Consider the following 11,681-nt stretch of genomic DNA (forward strand, 5'->3'; position numbering starts at 1 on the left):
AATATCTACTTTGTGTGACAATAACACTGGGGTGATATGTATAAAGTGTATTGTACCGAACATTAACACCCTCAGATCTTTGATTACTGTAGTTTAAATGTTTCAGAGTAGCAGCCGTGTTAGTCTGTATTCGCAAAAAGAAAAGGAGTACTTGTGGCACCTTAGAGACTAACAAATTTATTAGAGCATAAGCTTTCGTGAGCTACAGCTCACTTCATCGGATGCATTTGGTGGAAAAAACAGAGGAGAGATTGATATACACACACAGAGAACATGAAACAATGATACCTTACAAGAGACCTTTTGCATGAAGCATATTCCAGTTACATTATATTCACACTTTTTAGCATATTTTCATAAAATCATATGGAGTGCAATGACACAATTGGCACTATACAATAGGACTCAATGCAAACTGAATCTGAATTATGCATCTAATATCAGTACCATCTGTTAATGGAACAGATATCCAAGCCCTTTGACTGGGAATTTATTCAATACCCATTTAGATTAAGCACAGCAACCTATTTTGGTGTGTCTTGCATTATTAAAAGAACTCTTAAGTAGTGAACTGTTTCATTGCTTAAGGATTCCTATTGTAAAAATGTTACAGTATATCACATACAAATACTTCATCAGAATTCATCCTTGTTCTTTATCAAATGTCATGCAAAAATATTTCACCAAAAGGAAGTATTAAATCCTATATCAGACTTGTCAGATCTCTCAGACTCTCTCTGACTGCACAGATGAACCTTTTATAGTAAGAAACAAACATATTTTCCAAACATTTACTGTTTTTGAGATGACATATTTCACCCATAATAGTGAGGCATACATATAAAGATTTTATCAACTTAATGGTGGCATGCACATTACTTGGAGATGATGAAGCCATGAGTAAATTAGACAGATCATCCCAAATTAATGCTAATAAATCCTATGTAACACCACACACCATCATGTATAGGCATCATCTTATAGATACTATTTAAGAAACATTAAAATTATACAATTTTTTATACTTCTTTTTATTCCTCTGCTTATAAAAGCCATGCTGACTTAGTAACCACTTTACCAGCCTTGGAAACAAAATATAACTAAAATGTAGAAACCTCTAATAGCTTTCTTATGCATTAGAGTGTCACAGTTTAAAGGGTCTGATATCTCAATCTACCAGAAGAAGAAATAAATATAGTATTGCTAATTCTTGTGATTAGTTGGTGTTCTTTCATTAAGCTCCTGCTGCTGGAATCACATTACCTCAGAATTTCAGCTTTCATTTTAAAAAAAGAGTAATATTCTAGCCCTCCTGGTTGGCTGCTATCTGCCTTATACTAATCATTAGTAACTAATGGATAGATGGATAATGGATAGATCACTAGTAACTAATGGATAGATAGGGAGGCATGCCTGGTTTCTGGTCAGCTAGAACCAACATTTCCGGACTCCTATCCCATACAAATGCCACTATACTAAAGCTACCCCCAACTGAAACGTTTCTTTTCAAATGTGACTAGTAATTTTTTGAATGCATCAATTTTTTTTCAGTGTCCAACTTGAAACAGCTAAAAGGGGCCTCACTTTCAGAAGATTGTTGCATGGCACTTTTTGGCACCTTTTAGATGAACAGCAAATTAACTAGTCACTTCTGAATATTAAAGCCTAGATTAATAGGGTAATAAAGTGCTATAGTTTGTGGGATGACCCTTGCAGCTGCAATTTTTCAGAGAAAAGAATCACAAGAAACCAGTACAGAAATTTAGAATGAACCTGAGATCTTTTTCATAATTTTACAATGTAAGCTAAGAAACTGCTGCAAGAAAGGTTATTTCCCTAGTAAAATACTTCTGCAGTTTCAGCACTATGCTTCTGAATCATGAATAACATTTTTAAACAGGAAAATGTAATGTTGTAATTGATTTTTATGCTGATAGTTTAGAGCTGCAACATGAAAACAATCAGACATAATTAGGCAGCCCTGAAATGAAAATAATAAAATAAACAAACATGATATTAAACAGCTCCACATTAACTTCCAGATTTCTCTGGCACCAGCTTCATTGTGACAGAGCACTTTTGCTTTTGAACCACAAACCTCCACAAAAGTCAATTAATTTTTTCACTTTGTTGTAATGCTTTCTCTTACAGTATCTGTGCATCAGCTCTTCTGGTTCCGAGCAAAAGGCTGGACCTGGATTTAGTTACAGAAAATGAAAAGTGCCTTTCCCATCCTCTTTGACATCCTTTCTCATCCTCTATTCCAAATTTCACCATATAAATAGAACCAGCATTTTTCAACCAGAAAAATAATTCTTAGTACTGATCATTTGCCTCCCCTACCCACAAATGCCAGTGGGTATCATCACATACTTCATTGCAACCTTCTTTCCCCAGAAGAGTAAGAATATAGATGGGATAACAGCATGCTGTTAGGATATAGATATTCAAGCCTGTCTGTAAAGGCCAATTCTTTAAGAATTTAGATGTATTGTTATCACTTAGCTAGTTATAGAGGTACAAAACAAGAATCAAAATCACTGTCTGCCAGTGTAAGAGCCTTCTCTTACTGTGACAGTCTGAGGCCCTGTTCTTAGGCTAAGGCCTCTGGCTAAGCAGCAGAGGCAGCCATAAGCTGGGAAGCGACTGGTCACCTCCTTACATTTCAAACTATTCACATTGAAATAAGATGCTATTGGGCCGTTAGATATTATCAGGACAGGATTGTATTCCTATCACCTCCAGACAAAGGGAAGTGCCTAGAAGATGAAAAGAAAACTTATTTTGATAGCACCCTGTCTGGTAAGAACTCACTTATCAATAGCTGGGGTGTGAAATCCTCATTTCTATGTTGTTCTGTCATTGTAGTCTCCACTTCCCTATTGTTTGTCTGTATAATTTCTGTCTGGTTCTGTAATTGTTTCTGTCTGCTGTATAATTAATTTTGTTGGGTGTAAACTAATTAAGGTGGTGGGATATAATTGGTTACATAATCATGTTACAATATGTTAGGATTGGTTAATTAAATTTCAGGAAAATGATTTGTTAAGGTATAGCTAAGCAGAACTCAAGTTTTATTATATAGTCTGCAGTCAAGTGGTGGTGGTGGGGGAATGGGAACAGGGAATGGTGGTGGGAAAATTGGAATCACGTTTTGTTAAGGGTGGGTGAATTGAAATCATGTTTTGCTAAGGGGGGTGGAATGGAAACAGGGAATGGGAACAGGGACACAGGCAACAGTCTGTGATGTCAGAGCTGGGAAGAGGGACACTAAGGAAGGAAACTGGAATCATGCTTGCTGGAAGTTCACCCCAGTAAACATTGAATTGTTTGCACCTTTGGATTTCGTGTATTGTTGTTCTCTGTTCATGCGAGAAGGACCAGGGAAGTAGGTGGGTGAAGCAATAAGCCCCCTAACACATGCTCTGAAGATCTACAGAGTCAGGGTATTTCAGACCAAATCTGGGGTGACAAGATCTCAAAGGTGAGGCGCCCTTATACAAAATACTATGTGGAAAACCACTGATCACAATTGCAGTTGTATAGCATGGTGGAGAGATGGCATTTCAGGTTGTAAGGTTCCAAAAATGCTTTATAGGTAAAAATGAACACTTAAAACTTCATCCAGAAATCAGTAGGCAGTTAGCACAGACCTTTGAGCTCTGGTGTAACATGCACCCTATGAGACACGATACTCTACAAGTAGACCACTACTGCTTCATCTTACATACTTATGAAAACTATGGCCCAGGGTGATGTGTGTTTGTGGTGTGAAGAGAGAGGCCCACAGTTAAGATAAAAGCCCTGCAATGTCTTGGTCAACACTGCTACTTACTTATCCAACAATTGGTGGGAATCCCTCCTAGGCAACCCAGTTCTGACTGTGAGTAACAAAAGCAGTATTATATCTTGTACCAGAGGAATAGCTGTAATCTGTGCCCTATCCTGCCATTCTATCTAGGTACTTATATGGCTCCCATTTCCATAGTATCTGAGAGCCTCATAACCTTTGATGTAGTTATCCATCCGCAACCCCTGGGAGGTAGGGAAATACTACATATCCAAAGCACAGCTCCCAGGGACTATAGTTGCAGCTGTGAGTACTCAGCCCCACATCTGAGGTTGAGCACCCAGAAAATAAGGAACAATTAGTGGTCACCTTTGAAAAGTCTGGTTTAAATTACTTGTCTTGCATCACCTAAAACTCTAGGGGAGTGAATAGGATAGTATCTTATTCTCCCAGGATAGCATTCAAGTGCCTTAACCATAAGATCATCCTTTCTCTTTTGGCAATCCCCTTTCTCATTAACTACATGCCTTCCAACTTCTGCAACAAATGAGGCAAAGGTTCTACAGACAATAACCTCTTTCACTACACAACCCTGATTCAGACCCAGAGCTTGGTGTACCCTGGGCAACTTTAAAACTTGCATTTCTTAACTTTTGGGTACTTGACTTTACAATCTGTACATTCTTTTAATGTAGTTCTTGGGTGTGCTATTTCATGGTTTATTAAACAAGCAAACTGATGGATTCCATTATGAGATATCATTGACACCCATATAGGTCATCAGCATGGTTGGAACCTTTAAATCCACCACAGATCTCTGCCACTTGAACTAGCAGTTACTGGTAGCAGTAGTTTGTTGCCATTCTCTATTTGGACTACTCTAGAAAGAGATGAGATACACAGTTTGCCAGTGGGCTTCACTGATATTTGCTGACAGCAAAGGAATGATGAGGCTGAGAACTCTTGGATTTCAATTTTGGTTCTGGAGGGAGTGTGTTGTAGCGGTTACTGATCCTTCTGCCCTATTCCTGTGTCTTGTGAGAAATAAAGGTTTAGTTTAGTGAAAGATCTGATTGGCTCTCATATAATTTGGCTAATTTACCTGAACTCTTGAGGATTCTGGCCTAAATTATTAATTTGAAAGAAAAACAGCCTCTGTATACTTTTATGGTTTTTATTAAAAGTTAATAAACAAGCAAACTTCAGATCAAACAAGCGTATTGCTGTGGATAACTACTATAAACTTTTACTCAATTAACTAAGAATTAGACAGTACAATTATTAAATTAAGGCTACAACTGAAATCAAATCAACAGATTTACAATGGAAATCAGATTAACACAGCCAATAATCAAATCATAAAGTTAATACAGCAGAGAATAAATTTTCACAAGTGTGGTGCAGCCCTTGCCCTGACCAGAGCTAGAATTTTGGCCCAACTGTCCCTCTGTCCTCTCCTGACGCGGTGGTGGTTGGGCCAAATTTGAGCATCTCTGCAACCCTGTGCACCTGCTTGGCCCTCCATCTTTGCAGTCCTTCCAGCACACGTGGGCACCAAGCACTACTACATAGCAGGGGGCACTAGGAACTCCCAGGAGACTGGGAGGACTGAATCCAGGCTATTGATGCTTCCTGAGGAAGCAGAGATGTAGAAGTAGGATGGGTCTGCTGCACCCAGAACTTCCTGGTCCCTAGTGTGGATGGTTCTTTTCAGTCTGACCACCTCTCTGAGTAAGAGCTTGGGGCAGGGAATTTGCAGGACTGGGTGCAGGGCAGTGTGGGGGGAAGAGTGCAGGCCTGGATATGGGGCAGCAGGAGGGGAGTGTATGTGACCTGAATGCGGAGTCAGCATGAGACAGCTCAGGACTGGATATAGGGGAGCAGCAGGAGGAGAACTTGGGGCTGGAAGATGGAGTGCGTGGAGGAGAAATCTCTGGAGCCGAGTTGGCCCCTTGTTAGGAAAGGTCTGATTGTTCACCCCCTAATCCCAAGAATTGAAGGAGGTAGGCATCCATTTATTTCCAAATCCCAATTACAGGACCTTGCCGATGGCAAGGAAATCAGCTGAACTGATTGAACATTTTAGAATCAAAACCAAAATAGTTTCCCTCTCAGTCCCTGAAGTAAGATTAGATTCCTCCTAAAGTTACCATATGTTTAGTGACAACCCTGTTTGCTCCCCTGTCCTAAATATATGACTTTTGATTCAGTAGTAACACCTATTGCTTAGTTAGTACTTATCAGTAGAGCTCAAAGCACTTTGCAAAGGAGGTTAATATCATTTCCCCCATTTTACAGATAGGTTCAGAGAGGTGCAAGTTTCTTGCCCAAGGTCCCCAACACACTTCTGGCAGAGCTAGGAATAGAACAGAGGTCTTCTGTGCTCTAGCCATTAGGGCCACACTGCCATCAGCTTTTGCTTTCACTTCATCTTATAAAGTATAGCTTTGTCTCACTGATGCTTCTCCTTAAAGCAGGAATACACTCAGATGATTTTAAAAGCAGGACTTGCTTAAGATTTTAAGTTTAGGGAATTATTACTGTGTCTTTATATGCATGTGCTAGGATTCAAATGCACTCATTTGTGTTCACACTCCAAAAGAATTAGAAAAAAAGATTATAAGGGATGTCTCCCTCTCTTGAAAGAGAAAAAAAGATACTTTAAGGTAAAGAAAAAAGGGTCAAACTCCATGGCTTCCATGGTCTTTGGACTTGTCATCAGAGTCAGGGGATGAGGTGATGTCATTTCTGGTCAGTACCGCACTTTGTCGGGGTCTTCTGAGCTCTCAGGTGGGGCGATGCGTGTGGCCTGAAGTTGTCTGTTCGTAGGACTAGCCTTGGAAAGTAGGGGTGTTGACCTTTCTGGATGTCATGGTGGCCCAAGAACAACACACCATCTTCCACATTCACCTTGGCCTTTAAGGTTACTCTACTCTGGCACTTTCCTGGGTGGTCATCTCAGCAAATCATGGGGCATGACAGGTCTTAAGCCCCAACAATATGGTCCAATCCTCATCAAGGTAGGCAAACTTGACCTTTGGTTAGTTTTGAAAGGCCCCATTAAGCTGGCAGTTCTTCTACAATACCTTTATGACAACTGCAAGCACAGTGGGCTCTAAAAATATAAAAAGAGTAGGACAAACAGGAGGCCACTTTGAGGAAGCTGCTTTAGCCTTTTGGAGTAATGTGTGGAAGGTACCAGATGGCCCCTGGCATCTGGTGGAAGGCCTTGACACATTCACGAGTATAATTAAAAGCTTAATGAACAGTCACTGTCATTTGCCCACTCTTACATCTTCATGTGTCCTCTTAGTATTCCTTCAAATACATGGGATGCCTCCTGGTAACTGTCACATCGCCCCTTCACCAGACGTGGAATTGGGAAACTAACTTTTGCTGGCTTTTACTGGGTGGAGAGTCACGTCTTACTCCTAGCAACTGTTAACCCCAAATCAGAGAGCTTTAGATCGTGTCATCATAAATTCTATTTAAGACAAAGATATTAAAGTATATGCCATGCCAAAAATATCATTTGGGTTATTCTCTTTGTCTTCACTCCATCCTGGTTTCTCATCCCAATCCCAATCTCCTTGCACAGCCAGTCACAACCTCCCACCACCTCATCCCATGAACTACTAGTCCCAGTCTTCTTCTGCCCCTGCTTCGTGTCCCCATCTACTTCTTCACTCTCTCCCTCCCATGTCCATCTGTTATCCCCCCTCTGCACTCATATCAAGGGTTTTCATCTTCCGTGGTGCCTGGTATCCAACACGGGGAATATTGAGAGCCCAGGAGAGACAGGAACAAGAACAATGACTCTGCACCTGGGGCCACAGCCACCCACAGCAGCCAGGAACAGCAATTGGAGGGGAGGTTCTGCTCAGTGCCTGCAGTCAAAGTTTGGCAGTTATAAGCAAGTGAATACAAGATCTTATAATGGGAAACATTGAGCAACCTAACCTTAACAATTAGCCCAACCCTGCCTATAATAGTGCCATATAGGCATCTCAGTAGAGAGCAGGAGACCACTGATATATGCCACTTACATTACCTGTTGTAGTGTTCCCTCCTATCAAGTGGGGAGGGAGGCCACTCCGACTCACGGCATAAGGCAGCAGTAGTCGAGCACAGGTACCCCTTGGCTGGGGCCAAGCAACAAGCAGTCTATAGCTTATAGCGTCTTGGCAGGGCAAACAACTGTTAACAGTCTGGAGCTCTGCCCCCTCCAGGCAGGGCAAAGCAATAAGCAGTCTTTTTCCCTGAGCCTCCTGGCTAGGGCTGACAGCACTCAACAGTCTAGGGCTCTGGCCCTCTAGGTGGGGCAGAGTAGGGTGCAGGCTTTGGCCTAAGCTTTTGGGCTAAGGCAACCAGCAAACACAGTTTGAGGCTCCCCTGCCTCCTGGCTGGGGAAGCCAAAAACACAGCACAGGACTTCCAGCCAAGGTGGAGTCAGCCACCACAACAGGGGTGGGGTTGGTGGCAGGGGGTAGGAGGACCCAGGCCCACCCCACTGTAATGAGTCCCAGCTCAGGGCCCTAACAGTGGCAGATGGTTCCGCCACTGCATCAGCAGGAATCACACTGAAACACACAGACTTGCAGAAAAACCGGACTATAGTCTGGTTTCCCTGGGCTACTTCCTACCACAATCTGGGTGTAGAGCTCCATAGTCCAAGGATCCTCCATCTCCTTGGAGTACATGGCTGATGGCAGTCCTGGCAACTCCTCATCAGGGTTGGTCTCCTCCAGGGGCAGGGCGCTGCACAGTGCAGTTTTGCTTTCGCTTCACAGAGTTCTGCAGCAGATTGGTGATGTCTGCCTCATTCTGTGGCTCCGACTCAACTGAGCAATAGGGTCCTCCCTTTATACTTCCTGCCCCATCCTGGTACCTCTGGTGAGGGGGATGGGGCACATTTGGCACCACCCACCAGGCAGAAGGTCATGGTCCCTCACTCTCAAGTCTGAAGGGAGGCCACTCTGCCACACTGCACTTGTCATTGCATAAAGGAAGTAAATTGCAAAAGAGCCAGCTTTGTCCATTTCATAGTTGAGGAAATTACACAACTCCTACTTCTTATCTCTAGCTCCTGGGGAGTAGCTCAGTTTTAAGGTTAGTCTTCCTGCAAAGATAGAAACAGTTGATAAACTGCTGATCTGACATACCATTAATGTTCAAACAGGATGTAAAACATTCTCTCACTCCCACTAATCTTCTATTCATCAACAAAACTAAGGAAGATAAGGGTTACAACATTAGACATGACAGCATTTAAAGATCTAAATATCTACCTAGTTCTATCTACCAGTTTATTTACCTGATACCTCATAAAATATCTCATCTTTAAAGCATTCTTGCTGCCACAGAGCTGTTCTGTTTATTGAGAACAAACATTTCAATGATGAATTCTTTTGTAGGATTTGTGCATTGACATATTACTTTGTATTGTTACTAAATTAAAATTGATGATATAGGCATACTGATTTGCTGAGCAAACCCAGACATTGTCAGATACTCAGTTGCATGGAATAGTACTGTTGAGGTGGACAAACTGGGAGTCAGCCTGTAGAGCAATGAATCTGTGGAACTTGACACTCCACTCTTTTGAGAATGATCTGTGCCTTCCAAAAAGTAACAGATCACACGTTTGGGAACCATGGCAGGGAGCTTCCTAGATAGTTCTTTTCCTATTGAGGAACATGTAAAAAGGAAATGAATGGGCCAGATATGACACCTGAGAATAGTTTTCTGACAACTTCTGTAACCACAGAAAAGTTACTCTGGACTCTTTAGTATAAACTAGGGCTGTCAAACAATTAAAAAAATTAATCATGATTAATCGTGCAATTACAGAAACATAATTGTATGATTAATCACGTTGTTAATAATAGAATACCATTTATTTAAATATTTTTGGATGTTTTCTACATTTTCAAATATATTGATTTCAATTACAACACAGAATACAAAGAGTAGAGTGCTCATTTTATGTTTTTGGTTACAAATATTTGCACTGTAAAAAACAAAAGAAATAGTATTTTTCGATTCACCTCATGCAAGTACTGTAGTGCAATCTTTTTATCATGAAAGTTGAACTTAAACTGTAGAATTATGTACAAAAAATAACTGCATTCAGAAATAAAACAATGTAAAACTTTAGAGCTTACAGATCCACTCAGTCATATTTCTTGTTCAGTCAATCACTCAGACAAACAAGTTTGTTTACATTCGCAGGAGATAATACTGCGCACTTCCTGTTTACAATGTCACCTGAAAGTGTGTGAAAGTGTTCACATGGCTATTTAACATCTTTATGAATGATATGGAAGAAAACATGAAATCATCACTGATAAAGTTTGCACATGACACAACAATTAGGGAAAAAGAAAAGGAGTACTTGTGGCACCTTAGAGACTAACAAATTTATTAGAGCATAAGCTTTCGTGAGCTACAGCTCACTTCATCGGATGCATTTGGTGGAAAAAACAGAGGAGAGATTTATATATACACACACAGAGAACATGAAACAATGGGTTTATCATACACACTGTAAGGAGAGTGATCACTTAAGATAAGCCATCACCCACAGCAGGGGGGGGAAAGGAGGAAAACCTTCCATGGTGACAAGCAGGTAGGCTAATTCCAGCAGTTAACAAGAATATCAGAGGAACAGTGGGGGGTGGGGTGGGGGGGAGAAATACCATGGGGAAATAGTTTTACTTTGTGTAATGACTCATCCATTCCCAGTCTCTATTCAAGCCTAAGTTAATTGTATCCAGTTTGCAAATTAATTCCAATTCAGCAGTCTCTCGTTGGAGTCTGTTTTTGAAGCTTTTTTGTTGAAGTATAGCCACTCTTAGGTCTGTGATCGAGTGACCAGAGAGATTGAAGTGTTCTCCAACTGGTTTTTGAATGTTATAATTCTTGACGTCTGATTTGTGTCCATTCATTCTTTTACGTAGAGACTGTCCAGTTTGGCCAATGTACATGGCAGAGGGGCATTGCTGGCACATGATGGCATATATCACATTGGTAGATGCGCTATCTTCGAGACACCACCGATTTCCTGAGGAAACTACAGTCCATTGGTGATCTTCCTAAAAACACCATCCTAGCCACTATGGATGTAGAAGCCCTCTACACCAACATTCCACACAAAGATGGACTACAAGCCGTCAGGAACAGTATCCCCGATACTGTCACGGCTAACCTGGTGGCAGAACTTTGTGACTTTGTCCTGACCCATAACTATTTCACATTTGGTGACAATGTATACCTTCAAATCAGCGGCACTGCGATGGGTACCCGCATGGCCCCACAGTATGCCAACATTTTTATGGCTGACTTAGAACAACGCTTCCTCAGCTCTCGTCCCCTAATGCCCCTACTCTACTTGCGCTACATTGATGACATCTTCATCATCTGGACCCATGGAAAAGAAGCTCTTGAGGAATTCCACCATGATTTCAACAATTTCCATCCCACCATCAACCTCAGCCTGGACCAGTCCACACAAGAGAGCCACTTCCTGGACACTACGGTGCTAAAAAGCGATGGTCACATAAACACCACCCTATATCGGAAACCTACTGACCGCTATTCCTACCTACATGCCTCTAGCTTTCATCCACATCATACCACTCGATCCATTGTCTACAGCCAAGCGCTACGATATAACCGCATTTGCTCCAACCCCTCAGACAGAGACAAACACCTACAAGATCTCTATCATGCATTCCTACAACTACAATACCCACCTGCTGAAGTGAAGAAACAGATTGACAGAGCCAGAAGAGTACCCAGAAGTCACCTACTACAGGACAGGCCCAACAAAGAAAACAACAGAACGCCACTAGCCATCACCTTCAGCCCCCAACTAAAACCTCTCCAACGC

The 11,681-nt window shown here is 41.6% G+C and overlaps 1 long non-coding RNA gene across 1 annotated transcript; it reads right to left on the bottom strand.

Moving 5' to 3' along the window:
• Positions 1-837: 837 nt before the first annotated feature.
• LOC122456324 lies at positions 838-9,434 on the bottom strand. Its single transcript, XR_006275187.1, has 3 exons — positions 9,424-9,434; positions 7,884-7,888; positions 838-2,692 (listed from the first exon to the last, which is right to left on the bottom strand). It is a non-coding gene; the product is annotated as an uncharacterized LOC122456324 (long non-coding RNA).
• Between the last annotated feature and the right edge of the window lie 2,247 nt (positions 9,435-11,681).

This window comes from Dermochelys coriacea, chromosome 1 (assembly GCF_009764565.3).
Source record: "Dermochelys coriacea isolate rDerCor1 chromosome 1, rDerCor1.pri.v4, whole genome shotgun sequence".
Classification (NCBI taxonomy): domain Eukaryota; kingdom Metazoa; phylum Chordata; order Testudines; family Dermochelyidae; genus Dermochelys; species Dermochelys coriacea.